Raw genomic sequence first — 23,836 nt, 5'->3', positions numbered from 1 at the left:
AATTCGAATTTCGGGCACCATGACCATCCCCTTCCAAATTGCACCAGAAAATTTAAACAGCTTGCAAGCACATAATATCAAATATTACATAAATATTTCCTCAGATATATTTTGATAATTTAACAATTAAAATATCAAAACAAGAATCAAAATTCAAAAATTTTCCAATTTTCTCCCAATGGTCGAATTTTGCATCTTTATGCATAATTCAAATCTTTGTCAAATCTTTCTCAAAGATCACAAAAATTAAACTATTTATTCAACCATAACTCATATGGCCGAACTATACATCATCATATACAAAAAATTTATTAAATAAAATCATGGAGAAAATAATGCATTTGAATATTCACATCATGGTAGAATCATATTCCCTTTTCAAAAAAATGTTTCTTTTGAAAACTTTCACAAAGAATCAAAACAAACAAAACCATGAGGTCATGTAGATATATGAACACCATAATCATATTAAACATGTTCATAAAAAAAATCCACATGCAAAGAATTAATCTTTAACAAAAAGACCTTTTGACCGTGAGAAAATTAATTTCACAAACAAAGTACCATCACCCGCCGATGGTAAAGCGACCAGGCTCTGATACCACATGAAAGTAAAATGGCCTTGAAGAACGTAGCATGTGAGAGGGAAAAACAAAATTTTTCATATGTGGAATTACACATGCAATCAAGAATCATGCTTTATGGCATGTGATGTTACCTTTGTTTGTGAGTTCAAAACTCCAAGACGATCAGTGTTAGGTTTGAAGGGTTCAAACCCTCTAACGTTGATCCACACCACCCACGTCAAGATGCAAGAACGCTTTCTTGAAAGCCACCAATTGACCACCACAGAGAGGCTTGCTATGCGCTCAATAGGTGAAGAAGGAGGCTAGGTATATGTGTTTAGAAGAGTGAAGTCTTCAGCATGAAAACTTCACAAGAGTGGGAATGGTATATAGAAGAATTGGCTAGGTTCTTTTTTAAAAACCTTAAGGAGGAACTCACCAACTAGGCGCACAAGCGAGGGAGAGAATTAATGTATCAAATCAGAATTTTTACTTTACTTATACTGAAAGTGGCGCACAAGTGAGTGAGACAAAGGTGGAGTTGTTGCAATTCAAAAATCCCAACAACCTCCCTTTTGAATCCTCATAAGACTAGGTCTTTATCTAGTCAAAATTCTGAACTAATGGTCATCATATGACCACCAATTCATGTGCCCCTATTCAGCCCAAAAAGGGTCCAGATACATTTGAGCTGTTGCATTCAAGTTTGAACCAACTAGCTCACTGATTCTCTCAACAACCAAATCTGATTGGAGCTTGTTGGTTTGACAAGATGAGAATCATCTCCCACCAAAATGGCGCCCCAAATCAGACCTTGGAGATCTCCATAGATCTTCTCTTGATACAAGGGATTTGTTCCAACAAGATCTCATCTTATCCTTTTGTTATGAAACAACTTTTCATAGCCAATTCAAACATTTAAATTCAAACGTTCAAACATTTAAATTCTAAATTCAAATTCAAATTCAAATTCAAATTTCAAAATTCAAATTCAAAATTTAAATTTCAAATTTCAAATTTCAAATTTCAAATTTCAAATTTCAAATTTCAAATTTCAAATTTCAAAATTCAATTTTCAAATTTAAAATTCAAAATTTAAATATTTGATAATTAATTTAACTAATTAAATTAATTAGTAATGTCTTGGACCATCCAAGCCCATTAACAATACCATGCGCCCTCTCCCTCTTAGGTGGGCTTCCAAACTTCATCTTGGGCTAACAACCATTATTATTCCCAATACCTTTAATGCTATATCATCATGACATTAAGGTGTTAGTGTGTGACCCATTAGGTCCAACATAGCCACTGACATAAATGGGCTCGGGCCCAACAAGTCCACAACTCATTTAATGACAACACAGAGCACTAGCAATGCTTTGTTGCCCCAGAGCTAGTTAGATTAATGACTTGATCATCCTATTACACATATTTGGTTGTCGTATGTATTTCTTTTCGTCTCGGTTACCTTCCCATAAAACCTAGGGTAAGGAAGCGTATCAATCCTTGCGGTTTAGGGTAAGCTTTATTCGAAATAGGGAATCTTCAATTTACTGACTCTAAAGGCAGATCATCTCATGATCTCTTTTACTATGCATAGATGCTCGAGTCCCTGTAAATGTCATTCCGATTTCTCCGGTTTACAGATAACCTAATCTCTCACAGAGATTTGACGAATTCCTTCAGCTTATCACCCTAACCCTGTGCTCTTTCAGGACAATCCCAACAGTATACCTATGAGTCTCCATGTTTCAGGCAGACGATGTATACAGTCAAAGCATGCCTTCTAGAACACAGTCTAGGTAATAACTTCTGGTCTAAGAAAAGACATACCCAAATATAAAGAGACTACTCTAATGATACTCTCTGTGAGATTTCCTCATAGAGTTTCTTTTGTGGGTCTGTTCAGTGCAAGCTAGACCCTTATAGATCCACCCACGACTTTAGCTAAGACATCTCCATATCTGTAGCTCATGAGGTCTTTACCTTGCATCCGAATACAAGTAGATAAGTCGTGCTAGTCTTACCCGAGATCACTGATCCCCATTCTCAGTGTCTCTAGACTAGGAACATAAAATTAGGAATAAATATCCAGTATCCTTGAATCCTCATGATCGTGATCTCATCACAGATACTCAAGAGATACCTATTTTATTCCAAGGGGTTTATCCAGTTACTCATATAAAATATTAACAGTAATATTGAGACAAAATATGAAACAGGATAAATAGTGCTTTTATTTATTTGCGACAATACAAAGGTCCACATATGTCCTAATCTAATTAAAAGATTGTCTCTATGACATCCATATACTAACATGAATAGCCCAAGTTAAGCATGATTAAATAATCTAAAGGCCCAAAACTTAATGGGTTGAACCACACCAAGTAATGGCCTTAATGGCCCAAACTCATAACCCTTGAAGTTGTACGACCTTAGACTAAGCTCACATCAATGATAAACATAAGTAGCCAACCTAGGGTGATCCCAACCCAAAGAGACTCCTTGGGCTGAACCCAATATGTAAAGGAATAAGAGTGGGTCCATTCACTAATTTCCATGAGAACCTAACCTCAAAAGGCCAAGTGGGTTGAACCCTATACCTAGTGTGGGCTTGGCCCAAAAAGCAAAGCAACCCCAAGCCATTAAGAAGCCCAAAATCGTGGACCTTCTTTAGTGGTGCAACAAGCCCAAGCCCATGAGCATATGATGAATGACGTGGCATATGATGAATGGATGCCACTACATGCAACCAATAAGGGAAAAGAATGGAATGGAACTTGGCTATTTCCAGGGCAAGCCGCGGCCATGTAAAAGCAAGAAGACAATTGCCTTTCCTTCTCCCAAGGTGACGCATTAAAGGATCATAAACCAAGGCCTTCTTCATTAAAAGTAAACTCACTTTTCCCTTCTCCCTAGGCGACACATCCAAGGTACATAACCCAAAGCCTCTCTTCATTTATGATTAGAAAGTGGAGCCACCTTTCCCATTCCCCTAGGCGCACACCAAAGGTTCACAAACCCAAAGCCTTCTCCATTTATGATTAGAAAGTGGAGCCACTTTTCCCCATCCCCCTAGGCGCAATAATTATCATAAAAAGGGAAAGGCTTGTCTTACACACTTTACGTTGAGTGTGGCACACTCAAGGTGACCTCCCCCAACCCCCATGCATTGGGAAGATCACATTGACACCCTTCTCCTAGGGTTTCAGTTAAAGAAAGAAAAAAGGCAAGAGCCTTACACACTAACCCATATTCCCCTATTAATGATTAAAGCATTGAACCTTATCTCTCTCTAAACAAGGCGCTACATACAAGAGTTCTCCTCCCCATGCACATCACTCCCCAAGCAATTAATGTTGAACCTTGATCTCTCTAACCTAGGCGTGGCATGCAAAAGTTCCTCCTCCCCATGCGCATGACAACTTGGAACAAGGTAAGAAGATTGCCTAACCCACACTCAACCTAGAACCTAACCTCTCCTCTCCTAGGTGTGATGATTAAGGGGACTTAGATAAAATAGATGACCCAAGCCTTTCCCCCATCCTAACCGTACATACCAAGGAAACCAAGCAAAGGTCACACTCCCTCACTCACTCTAACTCCCACAAGAAACCAAAGGAAAACAAAGAACCCTCTCTTCCCTCACCAAGGCTTTGGCCTTCTCAAAGAATAAGAACCCAAAAAGAAACAAACCTTTCCTCCCACCTAAGGCTTCGACCATTAACATATCTAGGGCATAGGAACATCAAAAATACCTTTAAGCCTCCTTCATCGTCTATAGAGGAACACATGGAAGGTGGACACTTAGAAGATCAAGAGTGACATATTGGTGGAAGAATCACTCCATTGAACATCATCCTTCGAGGTAAGGTCCCTTAGACTCTATGTTCAAGATATGGACCTCCATCCCTCTTATTTTATTTTCAGTTTTATAAGGGCTTAAAGGAATACAAAATCTTCTTCCCTCATTCTAATTCTTGAAAACTAAAAAGAAAGGAAAACCTTGTTAAAGTGGGGCTTACATGTTAACCGAATTGTTAGAGTGCTATGCATGAATCCACGTTGTTAGAATCATCTTCTAAGTCCTAATATCCTAAAGGGCCGAACCTAAATGTTATGTATGGACCAAGTGAGTTTTAGAATCACCTATTAAGTCTTATTATTTGATTAGGTCGAACCAAGGGTGCAAAGGAAGACCAGAGCATTGGAAATACCTACGTGGTCGAACTTGAACTCTAGTGAAGTAAAAAGACAAGACAATAGCGTAAGTGATTTATGGTTGTAGAAGTAGTTTCCCTATGGTTGCCACCCCATTTATGTAAAGTGTTGGTTTGACTGCAATCTGTTATATGGTGCTATACAGTGATATGTTTGGCTGTTTAGAACTAATGTTTTGTTCATGCAAGATGTGTTATGATGGCCTGTGCACTAATACCACAGAGGCAACCTGACGAGGACCCTGGTATTCGTCCGTAAGACCATGGAGAGTAATTGCCATGGCAGGATTGGTATGATGATTTCAAAGCATGATTTATCTTCCAAACTATGTTTCAAATGTTTTCCATTCTATTATTGTATATGCTATTATATGACTGTTGCAGGAGTAAGCATCATGGTTTGGAGGTTGCTCCAACTATGAGTCCTTATTGAGACCCCCAATCTCACCCCTCTTTGGGGATCCCCCCTTTCAGGTAAAAATGACCAAGTGAGTAAGGAAAGGCAAGAGACTGGTACGTCTTGAAGATGATACCATGCAGTTACTTGTGGATAAAATTACTGAACTTTGTAATGAAGACTGTATGAGCAGGCTATGATGCTGGTGTTGGTGGAAGTCTACGGAGATTATGACTACAGTGAATCCTTATGGATTGAATGATGCCTTTTAATTATAGTTGGAAGACTGTAATAGATTATGCTACTTACGTTACTTTAAACATTGCTATGCGTTTATGGATTATATTTGGGTAATGTGGATTTAAGAGACTTTATGTTTATGGATTATGCAATCAAGTCGGAAGACCTATATGTTTCTGCCATGTATTGTTATTTAAGGTTAATCGACTATGTTTTAATGTCACAAAATAGATTAGGAGATATGATTAAGACTAGGACTTCATCCTTGAACTCATGACTTATTAGATGGACCCCTAAGAGAGATTTAACTTGAGGAAATTTTTCATAAAGAACTTAAAGGTCATAGCATTCGTGGTTGGAATTTTAGAATAATAGGGGGACCTAATAATAAAGCTATAACAGTTAAATTATTAGAGGACTTAGAAATTAATAGGAATACGACGCGTGACATAATGCACCCTAGGCATTGTGACGAAACTGTAGACGCTAAGAACACATGATTAGATGGATAAGTACGATTGTTAACTTAGTTGAAATTCTGAATGAAATTAATCCCCTAGAACAATAAAAGTAGACCACGCTTAGGGTAATCCTTCCGCGCTAAGTACGAAGTTAAGCAATGTTAACACCTCGGGAGTGTAATTCGGGGTGTTACAGGAAATGTGCCAACAAGGAAAATATCTTAGTGAAAGTGAAACTACGCAAAACTACCCGAAAACTTGAGATTGGTCTAGTGTGAGACTAATAATGGACATTATTGGATGATAGGTTATGATTTGGTGATTTTTTGAAAAAGGTGTAAAAAGTACAATTTTCACGATAAAAACACAAATGTGGGAAATCTCCCAGAAACTCGAAATTCGTCTGTTGATGGACAAATAATGGACATCTAGGAATGTTAAATTTTTGAATTGATGATTAGATCATGGATTAGTGGAAGTTTAAGTGAGGGATAACTATGTTATTTAAAAAGGGTTTAATGAAGGGCATTTTAGTCTTTTCACATGGTAAACACTTGACCACTTTGATGAGTCACTTAAGTGAGATCCAATTCAGTTTTTTTTCACCTTATTTGCTGAAAATTTTGTGGCCTTCCCCTTCCCAAACCATGAAGTCACCATTTTTGAAGGCTTTGAAGAACTTGAAAAACCTAACTCCATTTAGAGACATTTATAGCAAAAACTTTGAACACCAAACTTGTTCCCCTTGAGATGGTGAGTAACTTCCATGTTGTGGGTTTGTCTTGAAGAACATTTTGTGAGGAGTTGTATCTCCTTGAACATTTCGACCTAAAGAGGGAGGTGTGAGCTTGGAAGCTCATTTGACTTGCTTGGGTGCTTGAATACCCTTGGACCCTAGAAACTCATTCGTGGTAAGCAATTCAAATTCTTCTTAAGATTTATGATGGATTGAAAATGCGTATAGCTTTTAAATATGTGTTGATTGGTGAGTGCTGTTAGAGGCATTAAATGCTATGTCCCTTTGGTATTTATTGCTTGGATTGGTGTCTTAATGATGAAAATCAAAGGTGAGGATCTTGACACTAGGAAAAAAATTTGAATGGAACAAATGAGGCAATTGTGAAGTAAATGAGGAGGGATGATGAATTGGCGTGTTGGATGCTTGAATTAGTTATTTGTGAGGTTAAATGGGAGCTTGGATCCATTGAAATGTATAAAATTCCTTGGCCCCCTCGGTGGTGTGTTCCTCGGCCTAAAGAGGTAAAATTGGATGGAAATATGGTTGGATGAGTTGTGAGGAATCTATGGTGTGTGATTGTGTTGTAAGAAGTAAATGTAGTGATGAAATAAGTTGAATTGAATTAAAACACAATTGGGTGTGTTTTAGGACCCTTGGCCGAAAGCCTAACCATTTAGGGAGTCTTGTGTTTATACTTGGTTTGTAACTTGTTTGACAAGTTAATGATGATCATACGTTATATGATCTTGTAGGTTGACACCCTTGGACCCAATATTGGAGGATTGAGCTTTGAAAGCTTCATTGGATAACCTTTGATCTTTGACCTAAAGGACTTCGGTAAGTAATAGCTTACCTTGTTGTGTGTTTATGATTAATAGTTGTTTGAGTCATTGTGATTCAAATTATAAATGTTGGAATTGCTACTTTGTGTGTAGGCTTTTTGTGAAAAAGTGAAAGTTGTTGGCTTTCTTATAGTGCAAGTAAGCTAGGCTTGGAGGAACCTATATTGAGGTAAACTTATTGTCCTAGGGTTAATCCCCTTGTGTGCTCCTACAAGCCCATTGGGGTAGTGGTTGAAATTTGTGAACTGTGACAACGCTTAATAGAGTATGCTCATGCATTTGAACATATTATGTGGTAATTATTTCTATGTATTCTCTAGCCAGTAGAATTGTGTTGGGGGACTTTCACTAGATAGGTTTCCTAAGGGAATTCTAGTTGGCGCTGTGCCTTAGAGTTGTTATCCACTGGGAGCACTCTAAGAATGTCTCGGGAGTTATATGATGGGATCCTTGAACAATATCCTTGAGTGGATGTTCTCAGATTTGTGCCCAATTGGATTTTTAATTGTATGCTATACTGTATGAATATTATCATTGTATGCACATTTGAGTGAACCATTGGGGGAGTGACCCTGCAGGAACCGTGGTTTACTGAGATTGTTAAATCTCACCCCGCGTTTTGGTGATCCATATTTCAGGTACGACTGATCGTGCGGGAGGAGCACCGGGCAAGAGGCTTATCTAGGCCATTGGATGGGAAATTTGGAGTGCATGGCATGTATTGGCATTTTGGGAGATATTTAGATTGAAGCACATAGTAGTATTCATTTTATATCATTGACTTACGATATGAACATTGATCTTGCATGATGTTACATTTACCATGTTTAGGGTTGTTCATACTTTTGTATCTAAGTCATTTGATTATAAATTGTAATATTTTGGATTAGGTAGCAATGATGATGTAATAGTTCTATTTGGTTAGTTGATGAAATTGTACCTATGATTATGCCATTTGAGAACTATGGAATTGTAATATTTGATGTATGTGATGGAAGAACATTAGGCCTATTTTAGTATTGATGTTGTATATGGGTTGTGTATGAAAAGTGGATAATGATCATTTGATTGAAAGATTTGAATTGCTTTAGTTGAAATTGATAAATGTAATAAAGGATAATTTGTAATCCTAGTAAGTTATGGAGAATGATTTATGAATTTAGTAATGAACATATTGGGATTTGTAACGAGGGATGTAAGTCCACCAAAGTTTGTTGGGCCTTTGGATGTCTTTCCAATTTCAATTAGGTACAATTGAATAAATGAGATTAGTTGTAAAAACAAACACATGCTACCTAAATTTCTAGAATTTGGTGTGGTTTTCGCCCTAACTTTGGAGATCGATATCTCCCTCATTTCTTTGTCAAATGAGGTGTGTGAGCTACCATTTTAAAGATTAGGATGTCCCCTACACTTTTCTAAAATATGGAATAATTATGAGTTGTAGAACTTGCCCATAACCGAAATGAATGAAGACTACCCTATTTCGCATTTTAAGTTGTAACCTTTGTCTGCGTTTTTGTAAATTCAATATCTCTTTCATTTCTTATCTAAATTAGGCTTATGATATATCAAATTAAAGATCAGTATGTCTACTAGAAAATATTAAAATTTGGGAGTAAACAGATTAGTAGAATGTCTGCAGTTTCTAAAATAGTGAGGGAACTTGGTGAACCTGGAAATGCAGTATTGACAGCTTTAAGGAAATGACTTACGAAAAGCATATCCGGAGTTCTACAACTCCAATTGAGTCTAGTGATACCTTGTTGGAAATCTAGAAGAGTCTAGTTTAACATACTAAAAGTTGGAAATTTAAGGACATGTATTCCATCTGCAGCTTTGAGAAAATCGAAACAAATTTTGTTTTGGCAAAATGTAAATGTAACATCCCGCTAATTTAATTAGGGTAAACCTATTTTAATTCATGAGATTTATGTTAATTATATTCTTGAGTGAGTAAGTATTTTAGGAAATTGAAATACTAGTTAAGAGGATAGGATAAGTTAATTTCGATATAAAATTTAATTAACACCTAAAAGAAATAGGGAGTCATGAAAATACTTGAACCTTGGATTGTGAAGATGGAAAATTAGACCCCAATTACGCTTTAGGGTTTCGGCCCAAAGGCCCTAAGAGAAGGATTTAGGTAGCCCAAACTTTTAAACCACCCACTTTATTATCCTAAGGAAATCTGAAATTTATGCTCCTTATTGGTCCACTCCTTTGCATGAATGCCCATTGGTTGAAAACCATACATCCTTCATTTCTACTTCTCTCTCCACTCGTGCGTAGCAAGGGGGAAATCTGCTATCTGTTGTAATCTTGGAGGAGCGTTGGGTATGAGTGTGAGTAGTTTATCACCCTATTCTCCTTCCACGAGTGTAGCAAGAGAACTCAAGCAAAAACCCAACATAATCACCCCCTACACAAACCGTGAAATTCATAGGGTAGCAAGACTCATAAGCATCCTTCTCCTTCGGTCCACTGTTCGGCTGTGTGCCCATGCAAAGAAGCTGTATTATTTTTATTACTTCCTTGTTCCTCATGATTATCTTCGCCCTGTTGGAGATTCTGCTGCATGCAGAAAGATATCTTGACTCTCACCCTCCACCCTCTTCATTTGGACGCACATTCATCCTCTAGTGGAGAAGGTGAAGTATTTTTGTTTGCTGTCACATTGTCCTTTTTACTGGAAATGTTTCTGATTTGGACTTCTTTCCCATGCCCTCGAACCAGTTTTGATTGGGTCTTTTCTTCCATGGCATGCCACTAAAACCGATTTCTTGGAGCTGTAGAGAAGAGAGAGGTGGCACAGCTTTTGGTCCCTGTTCTCCATGGCCGATTTGCACAACTTGGGTTCCTTGCAAGTAATTGTGAGTCAAACAAATAACCTTCCCTTGTTTCTTTTTTTATCTATTCGGTCCTCTTGTGCATATGGGAGAATACTTTAATTTGGTCACTTACTTCCATTAAATTCTGCTCTTTAGAACAGTTCTAGGATGTAACGAAAACAATATGCTAAAAGCTTAATTGTCCTAGCCTAAGAAAAATTGGGTAGTGTCTTATTGGAGTAAAATTTTGTGCACCTGAATTCTGTCCTCTTGAGTAGCTCGTAGGAAATAAACCCTGTTTTGGAATCCTTCCTCAAATGTCGTACAAATCGTAAACCTCACTGTATGTATGTCATAAGTCAGATTTTGGAACGTTGGAAAGATAAGTCATCACCTTGTGTGAACTGCCCTTTTGACTAGAAGGATAATCTCATTTTCTTGCATATGTTAATTAATCATAAAAGACAGCCTTGAATTAGAAAAAGAAAATAGCCGTTGTATGTGTTTAGGAATATGTAAACAGCATGTTGTATGCCTCACTAGCACACCCTAGTTATTGTAAATCAAGTTATGTAAATATTAAATGTATAGCACTTAACCCATGGACAAGAAACCGAAATTTCATGACTGACTTGGATTTTGTCAATTAAGGACAATTGGTAACTTAACACTATGACAGAAAATGTGTTTACTATATGAACTTGGAAACCGATCCTAGAATTAGGATCTAGGACAAGGGAAAACTATGTAATGTATAGGAAATTTGTATCATAAATTCTGATTTGGTACATGTATGTGTTAGGTGCGCAAGATCTTAAAATGTGGAACGGTTTGGTGATCTTGGATTAAAAGATTATACACATCGAGGTAAGTGTTAGGTGGCATTACCTATTGTGATTATTAGCTAGAGTATAGAATTGTGAATCGTTGCTCACATGTGCCTTGGACTGTATTATGCTGTAAATTATATGTGTACTGCCTATGAATGTGACAAGATGGAAGTTCTACTATGAGAAGTAATTGTTGTGCAGCAGCTTGGTATTGGAAATACTTGAAAGATATGTTATTATGATGATAATTTAGTCATGCATATGCACATCATATTCATATGTTCCTTTTGTGAGTGAGAAGCATACCGTGGCATACAGCATTGTGCATCCAATTTAGAAACCGAAGTATATAATATAAGTAAGCATGTGATTGAGCACGCATCATATAGGCATCCCTCCGGTATCAGGGTATGGGACACTTGGCTTCCGTCCGCATAGGCCACAGTTGGAATTCACCTTTGAGGGAGCCATTATGGAATATCCACTGTGTATGTTAGTAAGCGCACGACGGTACTATGAGCGTAATGATGGCGTTATATACGCACTATGATGATTATGGCATTATATACGCACTATGATGATATGTTAGCAATTGTCCGGAAAGTTATATGTTGATGCGACTGTTTGGAATTTTGTACCTAGTCTAATATTGTTGCAATAATAGTTTTGCTATCACACTACTGGGATTTTTCTCACCCCTTTTTGGGGCTGCATTTTCATAAATTGTAGGAAGACGTAGATGCATTGAATAAGAGTTTGATGATATGCTTGTGTTGTAAATGTCCTGTTGATTGCTGCTGCTGTTTTGGAAATGTTGATATGATATGCTGTTCCTGATGATTGTTGGCTGGGTACTTAGTATGCTGTAATATTTGTTTTTGAGGTGCTGTAAGAAAATGTTAAGACATGCCTAAGATTGTTGTAATTGGATTTTATGGTCAGTAGGTAATTTATGAGATGCTGGTATATTTTGCAAAATCATTTCATGTACATTCTGAATTCTGGTTGCAAACTGATTTAGCGAGCATTTTACGAGTTGTCGTTCTGGGGCTACAGACCTCCGAACGAGGTATAATTTATATGGATGTAAAGCCCCAGATGTATACTTTGTCTGTGTCAAAGAAGATTTTTGAAAACTGTTAAGTACGATTTTATATTATTTTTGCAAGTCAAGCAGTTTTGGAACATTTTCACTGATTTATCTCTTACCTTGCGAGTTCTGTTTCGGGAGCTAAACACCTCCGAATGAAATGATTTTTATATGTACGTAAAGCCCCGAATTGACAGTTTCTTCGTAGCAAAGAAGATTTTTGTAAATTTTTGTATTCGAATTTTTCATAATGTTTTCAAGACAGGTAGATTCAGGAAAGATCAGAGTGGCGCAACGAAAGTTGTTTTGTTTTTTATTTTCTTGTTGTCTTTATGTTTCGAAGTCAGTGTTAAAGAAAAGATTTTAAATGATAATGTCAATAAGTTTTTTTTTGAAAAAAGAATCTTTGATTGTAAGATTTTTGTAACATCCCACATAATTAGGAAAAATATATAAATTGTTCTGAGGATTATGGATATGATGTTAAATTCGATTTATGTGCATCACAGGCTTCGTGATGAGGACATAGGAGGTGGCATGACCAAGACAACAAACTTGGAGGACATACAAGGTCTTGGAGGTCCAATGACGAGAGCAAAAGCTAAAAAGGCTAAAGAGGCTCTAAATCTCTTATTTGAGGACAAATTCTTCTAAAGAAGGAGGGAATGATGAGGACATAGGAGGTGGCATGACCAAGACAACAAACTTGGAGGACATACAAGGTCTTGGAGGTCCAATGATGAGAGCAAAAGCTAAAAAGGCTAAAGAGGCTCTAAATCTCTTGGTGACCACTTTACTTGAGACAAGCCCAAGTCTAAAGGAAGAAGAGCCCAAAATGATACACTTAATTCAAATTGAAGACTTTGAAGAATAAGCCTCAATGGATATGCATGAAGGATTTATTTTTACTTGGCCCAAATTCTGCACTTAATTTTATTTTTCTTATATTCAGTTAAACTTTTGTAATAAGGCTTAGTGGGCTGGATTATTGGGCTGTCTATTTTCTTTTATGTGTAAGCACTTTTAGGTTAAGCTCAATATGGATGTTGCCCACTATATAAGGGAACACCATAGCTTTTGAAGGGAAATTCAGAATAAAAAGATAACCTTTTTTTGGTGAGAGACTAGCTTCTCTAGGGTTCTTTTGAGAATCTCAGAACTTATCAAGGGTGCTAATCCTTGTGGCGTTCATAGGCTAATCAATATTTGGATTGTGGCGCCTTCCAGTTATCGTTTCTTGATTGTGTTCACAAATTCTTGTATCAAACCCTATCACCCAAACCTTCAATTTTCGTCCAAAATAGTCTCGGTTCATATCTCCTGATATACGCGTTGGTTTTCGGTGATTCTTGAGTCAAAGTCGCGATTCAGAAAGAGATCTTTCGCCTCAATTTGGAAACGTCCGATTCCGAGGTCTGTAGCGTGATATACGCTCTGTTCATAACAGTTCATGTTGGTGGATGAATTTGGGGTTAGAATTTCCATTCCTAGTAGATCCATTCCTCCATTCCTATTGGGGATCATATCATTGTATGTCCTTCAAGTTTGTTGTCTTGGTCATGTGATATGATCCCCCAATAGGATTGGAGGAATGGATCTACTAGGAATGGAAAATTATAACTCCAAATTCAGCCGCCAACACGTACTGTTAAAAACAGAACGTATCTCACGCTACGGACCTCGGATTTGGGTGATTCCAAAACGAGGTGAAAGATGGCTTCCTGAATCACGATTTTGGCACAAGAATCACCGGAAAAGGATAAGGAATTCGGGAGATATGAATCCAAGATAATATAGAACGAAATTGGAGTTTAAGGATTATAGGTAGGCGCCACAATTCCAAAGAATTGATAAGCCCAAGAACGCCACATGGATTGATGCCCTTGATAAGTTCAGAGATTCTCAAAAGAACCCAAGATAACTAGTCTCACCAAAATAGGTTAACTTGATATTCCAAAATCTGTCTTCAAAAGTCATGGTGTTCCCTTATATAGTGGGCAACAACCATATTGAGTTTAACCTAAAAGTGCATACGCATAAAAGAAAATAGACAGCCCAATAATCCAGCCCAATAAGCCTCATTACAAAAAGTTTAACTAAATATAAGAAAATAAAAATTAAGTGCAGAATTTGGGCCAAGTAAAATAAAGCCTTCATGCATATCCATTGAGGCTTATTTTTCAAGGTCTTCAATTTGAATTAAGTGTATCATTTTGGGCTCTTCTTCCTTTAGACTTGGGCTTGTCTCAAGTAAAGTGGTCACCAAGAGATTTAGAGCCTCTTTAGCCTTTTTAGCTTTTGCTCTTGTCATTGGGCCTCCAAGACCTTGTATGTCCTCCAAGTTTGTTGTCTTGGTCATGCCACCTCCTATGTCCTCATCATCATGCCACCTCCTATGTCCTCATCACTTCGATGTCGGATTATATAGCTATTAATATGGAATTAATACTGAGTAGGGAATTATTGAATTATAATTATAGGTGAGAATTTATTAAGGCATGTGAAACTTTAGCAGAAGATGTAGGAATAAAGTAATAATGACATTTACAAAGGGTTAAGGAAATTTAAAAGACTTGGGGACTATAAAATAATGGGCTGGTCATTTAATAACTAAAGTATTAGATTTAAAAATTTTGGACTCACACTTCACCTATAGGTCGACGGCCCATATGGCATGTGGAGGGTTTTGGTTTAGCCCTAAATCTTGTTTTCATGATCTCATCTTAAGGATCCCTTTAGGCAGACCTTGATTGGATGGAAATCCCCACATGGCAACAAACCACACCCTTGCTTTTTCCCTCACATGTGCGCATGGAAAGGAACCTATAACAAGCTGATTGCTTGTAGCAATAGACAAACTTTAGCTACCTAGGCCTTAGCATGCGTCCTATGGGAAGTAAAAAGTCAGCATGCATGTGTTTCTATTGGCTAAAAAGACATCAACCACTTTAATCTTTTCCTTCTAGGCGCATAGGTAGGAGAAAGAAATCTGATCACACGTTTCTAAACAATCATACCCATCTTTGTTTCCCTCTTTTGTATGCCTAGGATAGAGTAAAAGCAAAAGAAATTCTGACTTAGCCTCTTATTGAACAACCCAATCAGCCTTTCTTTTCCTTCTTTTCATGCGCCTAGGGGAGGTAAAAAGCTGACCTTGCTTGTTGCTTTGTACAAAACCAACTCAGCCCTTATTTCCCTTGTATCTAGCGCTACCTTGGGCAGCAAAAATCTGATTGCTTGTTGTTCTAAACAAAACCAAATCGGCCTATGAGTGTTAACCAAGTGGCAACCAAAAATCTTCAACCCTTTTGCATGCGCGACACATAGGCATTAAGATGAAACTTGGATTTCCTTCCCTATCTCACGGCCAAACACCTTTCTGATTAAGAATTCACATTCTTACTACCTCCAACAAATAGTCTCACCTCATTTGTCCGTGAATCACCAAGGCAAAAGAAAGTCTACTCAACATCCTTACTCCTCTACGCATCACTAACAAGAGAAAAGAGAAAACTTCATCTTTATTCTTCCAACCTCCTCATGTCATTCTCTCAAGATCGTTGGTACCTAGTAAGGAAAACAAACCATAGTACATCTCTCCCTCTTTGCCTCCTCAAGTCGTGAACACCATAGAGTGATAAACCTCAAGAAAGAATTTACACTCTATTCCCTTATCTTACTAGAACTGTGAGCTCTTTGAGCCAAACCCAAGACTCATAGCATTTCCTCTTCCTTCCTTTAACGTAAGGTGTTCATTCTTTCCACGTTCTTACACCTTTTGATTAGCATTGATGGAAACTGTTCTATTTGCATGGAATCAAAGGCCGAAGCCTTGGAGCATAAGAGGAAACCTTTGTTGCATGCACGATTGAGCATAGACCTTCATCTTCCCCCCTTCTCTTTGTGCGCTCGGTCAACACCTTGAAAGGTTGAACTTGTTCTCTTGGAGCATTGGAAGGATTAAGTGCTGCTCCTTGTTTTAATCTTGGCTTAGGAGTGTACTCTATAAGGTAAACTCAGATTTAGAACCCTCTCTCCCCATCTCCGTTCGGTATTGTCTAGCATGCTTAGGGAGTTAGTTTCTAAAATTTTTATCTTTCTGATTCTGCCTACATGAATCACTTGGACACTAGCTTGGAAACAAAAAGAAAAATAAGTAATAAATTTGGAGAGGGGTGTCTATTAAAGTCGTGGGACTGTTTTGGGTAAGACTCCTGTTGTACTTCAAATTTCACATGAAATTAAATAAATAGACAACATGTTGTTAGGTTCTATTTCACGCAAACATGGCCTTGTAGAGTTAAATCTCTGAATAAATTATCTAAGCCCTGTATATGCTAAAACACTGTTTCTGTTTGGGGTGTTAAACGTTGGGTTGTTGACTATTAAATATTGGTAAAGCTTTTGTAAATTCAGAATTAGTATTAGGAAGGAAACTTGGCAAAATAGAATGGGAAGTAAGAGTTTGGGAAAATAAAAAGAAAAAGAGAAGTGTCTTGTGTACGTATAGAAAATTAGCATGTGATTCTGACTTGCTGTACTGTACTTAGGTGCGCATAAACATTAAGAGCGCGGATTGTTTTGCTGCTGCTTCGTAAATAAATTGTGACGTGTGAGGTAAGTGTCTGGTGGCATTACCTTCTGTGACTGCTAGCTAGTACATGGATTGTGAATGTTGCTCTCATGATTTGGATTCGAATTATGTATATGTTATTCACATGCTATTCTGGAATATGATATGCTGGATATTCTGTTTTGAAAAGTAAATATATTCAGCAACTTGATATTTGAAATCCATGGTGTACATGCCATTCTGATTATTATCTAGTCATGCATACTCATGTCATAATTTTTAGATTTTTGTTTGTGTGCGAACCATGACATAGCATACATGCATAAATTTCTTGTTGTTTTCTGAATTAAAAATAAGTATGAAAAGTAAGAATACGTTTGAGCACGCATCATATAGGCATCCCTCCGGTACCAGGGTATAGGACACTTGGCTTCAGTCCGCTTAGGTACAGTTGGAGCCCTTCTGAGGAGCCACCCAGGGTACTCCACTGTTCTGTTAGTGATACGTGCACAGTAGTGCTATGAACGTACACTTCTGGCGTTATATACGCAATATGATATTATGTCAGTGATACGTGCACCGTAGTGCTATGAACGTACACTTCTGGCGTTATATACGCACTCTGATTATGATTAGTATTTGATGGATCTGAACTGATGATGCAGCTGCTTTGTAATTCTGTATTTAGTTAGTACTGTTGCATTACTGGTTTTGTTGCCACACTACTGGGATTTTTCTCACCCCTTTGGGGCTACTATTTTTTACAAAATGGCAGGAGGATGGAACAGCATTTGAAGACTTGATTATATGGATATTTGCTGTTATGTGCTGCTGTTTAGACTTTGCTGTTGTTGTGTATTTGATGGATAACTGTATTAAATCGAGAAGTTTGGATTACTTTTGGATTATGATTTTATTGCTGTTTTAAGACTCTTATTATCAGCAAGTATTTTGGAAACAAATTCTAGAAATGTTTTGGGAAAATAATTTCTGACGTTTTATTAAGTGCTGATTTTTGAACAGTTCTGCGAGCACCTTACGAGTTATGTTACGAGGGGCAAACGAACTCCGATTTACTATTATTTTATATGCACGTGAAGCCCCACATGTCTAGTTTTTGATTATATAAAATTTACAATAAAATTTTGAGAACCTGATTTTACACGAATTTTTCAAGACAACAAGGTCTGCTAGGAAATTAATGTTTTCAGCAAGTTAATGAAATTTGAAAGTATACTCTGATTTTGGTAAGCAACCTGATTTCAGTTTTAAGCTTTATTTAGCAACATCAAAATGAATTTTCAGTAGTTAAAATGACGTCAAAAACTCTAATTCCGCTTAGCAAACAAACGCTCCTGGACGCGTACAAGAGGGGGTGTTACACTAATTGGTATCAAAGCAGTTTTGGTTCATGGTGTCTATTTTTGATTGAATTGTGTGCTGCTTGCTGGATTGTTGTTGCCTGGTTTCCTGGGTTATTTGTATTTGTTCGTTGAATTGTTGTTATTTGAACTTAGTTGTGAATAGATTACTACTGGTTATAGATTGCATTATATCTGAAGGTGTGATGATACTGGTAGTACACGGTATTAAGCATGGCTGTGCCCATTTCCTTGCTAGATGGTGAGCCTGATCAACTCACTGTCGCGCAAGTTGTGTGTGCACAATCATGGTTATCACGGAGTACACTTGTGTCTGAGCACTAGGTGTGAAATAGTAAATTGATTATTTGACTTAAAGGTGAATTAATAATTCTGTTTTCTATGAATTATACACGCAGTTATATATATATATATATATATGCTTGATGTGAATATGTTGTGATATTCTGAGATATGGATGATAATAAGTTATCTTTAAATAATGATTGCTGCTACATAATTGTTTTTCTGATTTATGACTTTTCGTGTGTGTTGTGATTGTAGCATATAGCTGGGTAATAGAAACTGTTATTCTTTTTCACTAATTCTGTTGGGTTTCATAACTGAGTAAGGGTAGCAGGAATATAATCATGACAATGGATGTAGTTCTTTAGTTTACGAAGGACTTGTTATTTGACCTGAAACTGTATGTAGACAAACTTATGTAAGGATAGATCACTTACCTAAGTAGATCTGGTTAATACCATTAGCAAGGAGAGTAGGAACTAATTAGGGCTTAGACATGTGGGCCTGCTGTTTTTACAAATCTCCTAATGGTGAATTGGTACTAGACATTATTCTTGAGAAAGAAGTTGTTAATCAAAGTGGTGATGTGTAGGGTAGAATGCTTGACTCCTACCTCCCTGTCCTTCATGTGAGTGATAGTTATTGCTTTAATTCATACGTATTGAATTGCGTTGTATGATTTTGATTACTTTTAGACTTGTATATAAATAAATTTATTGCTTCCGATTATAGCTATGGATTTTATGTGGTGATTGTTTGAATTTATCCGTTTAGACATTAAATATTTTATTGGAAATGAATGCACAATTAAGGAAAGGACATCTGTATTGAATTTAGAATATAGTGGACTAAACGGGTAAACTGTGATTACATAGAGCTACACCTTGTTTGGCTTGTTTTATTATGTTAACTACTTGACACTTTGCTAAAATTAATCTTTGAGTAAGCATCAGAAGGTCCTAACTGGGTACCAAAAATTATTTTGCTCATGTTGTTTATGCCATAACACAAGTAACTAAGTGATGCTCATTGTTCCTCATTGTACTGCACCGTATTTGAACCTGAAAAGAAACTATACTTTGTTAGAAATACTGAGCTTTGAAAATGCACCTACCCACTGTATGATTTGATCGAACTACTAAAAGGGAAACTGTGAAGTCATAATCTCTTGTTTTATGTTAAAGGCTGGGATGAACCGTTCTCTGGAGTTAATAGCATGAGTTGTCCAACTTTGTTTGTTAGTATCTTTATTAGTGTCATAACTCGAGTTTATGGAGTTTTGTCTATTATGTTCTCGCCATGTTGCACAGTATGTGACTCCAAAAGAAAATTTTATTTTTGCTATAAATATCGACCCTCTAACTGCACATATTCACTCTATGATTTGATTGAATGAGTAAACGAGAAAACAGTAGATCTATGACTTTTTGGTTCTATATTAAATTCTGGAATAAACTATTGTTTTGATTAAGATTGCATGTGTGCTCAAACTTCTAAATCTAAAATGAATATGAACCTCTTTTACCTTCTGTCCATATTTGTTAAGAACTGTTAATTATTTGGTATTTTCCATTCGAATTAATGCTAATCTGAACCCTTTTGTTGTACCTGCATGGTTCTTTGAAAATTTAATATAAGAATTAAGTGCCTGATGTAAGACTTGAATTTAGATTGAACATCCTGATTTTGTATAATTGTTGTTTAGTCGATATGCCTCTTAATTTGTGATTTAAATACGCTATTGTAAATTCTACTTGCCCCTTTTAACTGCAGAATGAACTGTAACTAGAATTTTGAATGTGAGTATTGTGAACATGATTTATGAAAGTTTGGTCTGTTTTGGTGGGTTAAAATTGATGGCTGTTTCAACATGGTAATATGTGTCAATGATTGAAAAGTCCATATCATGGTTAATGGATCCTCTGATCAGTGGAGTCAATTACATCTGAGGTACCTAGGATAGCGGAAAGCTCGAGGAAGTTTCCTCATACAGGTGTTTTGATGAACTGTATGAGGGGTACCACTTAAAATGATATGTATGAAAGGTAGGATAGAAGTTTTGTAATGTTACGGAGATTTCCCTCCTTTGAAAATTTAGTATGCACCATACTTTGTCTTGCTTTCTTGCTTTCCCTAAAGGATAATGAAAATAGAATTCTGTCTGTAATATTATTAGGTATGGTGACTAATATAGAAATCTGAATATCATGCATATGTGAGATGTGTTTAGCGGGTGAACTGAACCCCTACATTCTTAGGAATTTTGACTTAGGCCTCTGACTTGTAATTGCATTTGATATGGAAACCTTAAATTATGAGTAGTGGAGTAATAGTATAGTGTGGCTTGAAGAGTGAGTAATGATATAGGGATTGTGAGAAGCCGTCTGTTTATTATTTCCTACTCCTTGCAATGCAACTCTGAATCAGGAGAATAAAATTTTGTTCATAAAGGCCCCACTAATACTGTTATTAAAATTATAAAGTGAAGAAGTGTTAAGAATGGATTGGTCTAGTCGCCAACCAAATGTATGCTTGGGCCATGAGTTTTATTATAAATGTTGGTAGCCGGAACTTTTGTTAGTAAGCTCTATATTTAGGAGGGTCACTCCTGCTTTATGTTCCGCCCCGGTGTACGGACTGTGGTAAGGTGGTTTGATACCTATTGATGTGGTTATCCTGATATGTTTTGGATGTGTTTACTTTGATGGATTTTGAGGTAATTTCTGTATTGATTCTATATGTACATATATTAGTTATATGTTGAGTTCCGCTTGGGGTCCTCCCTCGGGAACATGTGTCTTGATTTTCGCTTAGGGTCCTCCCTTGGGAATAATTGTGTTCAGCATTAGATTTAAGCAGGTGCGGGAATGGTAAGACAAAGTTTGGGGACAAACTTCAAAACAAGTTGGGGAGAGTGTAACATCCCACATAATTAGGAAAAATATATAAATTGTTCTGAGGATTATGGATATGATGTTAAATTCGAGTTATGTGCATCACAGGCTTCGATGTCGGATTATATAGCTATTAATACGGAATTAATACTGAGTAGGGAATTATTGAATTATAATTATAGGTGAGAATTTATTAAGGCATGTGAAACTTTAGCATAAGATGTAGGAGTAAAGTAATAATGACATTTACAAAGGGTTAAGGAAATTTAAAAGACTTGAGGACTATAAAATAATGGGCTGGTCATTTAATAACTAAAGTATTGGATTTAAAAAATTTGGACTCACACTTCACCTATAGGTCGACGGCCCACATGACATGTGGAGGGTTTTGGTTTAGCCCTAAATCTTGTTGTATGGATCTCATCTTAAGGATCCCTTTAGGTAGCCCTTGATTGGATGGATATCCCCATATGGCAACAAACCACACCCTTGCTTTTTCCCTCACATGTGCGCATGGAAAGGAACCTAGAACAAGCTGATTGCTTGTAGCAATAGACAAACTTTAGCTACCTAGGCCTTAGCATGCGTCCTATGGGAAGTAAAAAGTCAGCATGCATGTGTTTCTATTGGCTAAAAAGACATCAACCACTTTAATATTTTCCTTCTAGGCGCATAGGTAGGAGAAAGAAATCTGATCACACGTTTCTAAACAATCATACCCATCTTTGTTTCCCTCTTTTGTACGCCTAGGATAGAGTAAAAGCAAAAAGAAATTTTGACTTAGCCTCTTATTGAACAACCCAATCAGCCTTTCTTTTCCTTCTTTTCATGCTGACCTTGCTTGTTGCTTTGTACAAAACCAACTCAGCCCTTATTTCCCTTGTATCTAGCGCTACCTTGGGCAGCAAAAATCTGATTGCTTGTTGTTCTAAACAAAACCAAATCGGCCTATGAGTGTTAACCAAGTGGCAACCAAAAATCTTCAACCCCTTTGCATGCGCGACACATAGGCATTAAGATGAAACTTGGATTTCCTTCCCTATCTCACGGCCAAACACCTTTCTGATTAAGAATTCACCTTCTTACTATCTCCAACAAATAGTCTCACCTCATTTATCCGTGAATCACCAAGGCAAAAGAAAGTCTACTCAACATCCTTACTCCTCTACGCATCACTAACAAGAGAAAAGAGAAAACTTCATCTTTATTCTTCTAACCTTCTCATGTCATTCTCTCAAGATCGTTGGTACCTAGTAAGGAAAACAAACCATAGTACATCTCTCCCTCTTTTCCTCCTCAAGCCGTGAACACCATAGAGTGATAAACCTCAAGAAAGAATTTACTAGAACTGTGAGCTTTTTGAGCCAAACCCAAGACTCGTAGCATTTCCTCTTCCTTCCTATAAGGTAAGGTGTTCATTCTTTCCACGTTCTTACACCTTTTGATTAGCATTGATGGAAACTGTTCTGTTTGCATGGAATCAAAGGCCGAAGCCTTGGAGCATAAGAGGAAACCTTCGTTGCATGCACGATTGAGCATAGACCATCTTCCCCCCTTCTCTTTGTGCGCTCGGTCAACACCTTGAAAGGTTGAACTTGTTCTCTTGGAGCATTGGAAGGATTAAGTGCTGCTCCTTGTTTTAATCTTGGCTTAAGAGGGTACTCTATAAGGTAAACTCAGATTTAGAACCCTTTCTCCCCATCTCCGTTCGGTATTGTCTAGCATGCTTAGGGAGTTAGTTCCTTAAATTTTTATCTTTTTGATTCTGCCTACATGAATCACTTGGACACTAGCTTGGAAACAAAAAGAAAAATAAGTAATAAATTTGGAGATGGGTGTCTATTAACGTCGTGGGACTGTTTTGGGTAAGACTCTTGTTGTACTTCAGATTTCACATGAAATTAAATAAATAGACAGCATGTTGTTAGGTTCTATTTCACGCAAACATGGCCTTGTAGAGTTAAATCTCTGAATAAATTATCTAAGCCCTGTATATGCTAAAAGACCGTTTCTGTTTGGGGTGTTAAACGTTGGGTTGTTGACTATTAAATATTGGTAAAGCTTTTGTAAAGTCAGAATTAGTATTAGGAAGGAAACTTGGCAAAATAGAATGGGAAGTAAGAGTTTGGGAAAATAAAAAGAAAAAGAGAAGTGTCTTGTGTACGTATAGAAAATTAGCACGTGATTCTGACTTGCTGTACTGTACTTAGGTGCACATAAACATTAAGAGCACGGATTGTTTTGCTGCTGCTTCGTAAATAAACTGTGACGTGTGAGGTAAGTGTCTGGTGGCATTACCTTCTGTTACTGCTAGCTAATACATGGATTGTGAACATTGCTCTCATGATTTGGATTCGAATTATGTATATGTTATTCAAATGCTATTTTGGAATATGATATGTTGGATATTCTGTTTTGAAAAGTAAATATATTCAGCAACTTGATATTTGAAATCCATGGTGTACATGCCATTCTGATTATTATCT

General features: G+C 37.0%; 1 long non-coding RNA gene across 2 annotated transcripts; it reads left to right on the top strand.

Annotated features, from left to right (window-relative positions):
• The first annotated feature begins 9,765 nt into the window (after positions 1–9,765).
• LOC133296357 (uncharacterized) lies at positions 9,766–17,705 on the top strand. 2 transcript variants are annotated; one of them, XR_009749495.1, is made up of 4 exons: positions 9,766–10,116; positions 10,202–10,338; positions 11,099–11,163; positions 17,565–17,705. It is a non-coding gene; the product is annotated as an uncharacterized LOC133296357 (long non-coding RNA). The 2 variants fall into 2 exon arrangements; XR_009749494.1 differs by lacking the exon at positions 17,565–17,705 and adding an exon at positions 12,726–13,597.
• Positions 17,706–23,836: the final 6,131 nt, after the last annotated feature.

This window comes from Gastrolobium bilobum, unplaced genomic scaffold (assembly GCF_033153095.1).
Source record: "Gastrolobium bilobum isolate Gb01-03AN ecotype WA unplaced genomic scaffold, APGP_CSIRO_Gbil_v1 utg3926, whole genome shotgun sequence".
In the NCBI taxonomy this organism is placed as follows: Eukaryota; Viridiplantae; Streptophyta; class Magnoliopsida; order Fabales; family Fabaceae; genus Gastrolobium; species Gastrolobium bilobum.
The sequence above is the reverse complement of the archived record's forward strand: the minus strand, read 5'-3'. Positions and strand labels throughout refer to the sequence as shown.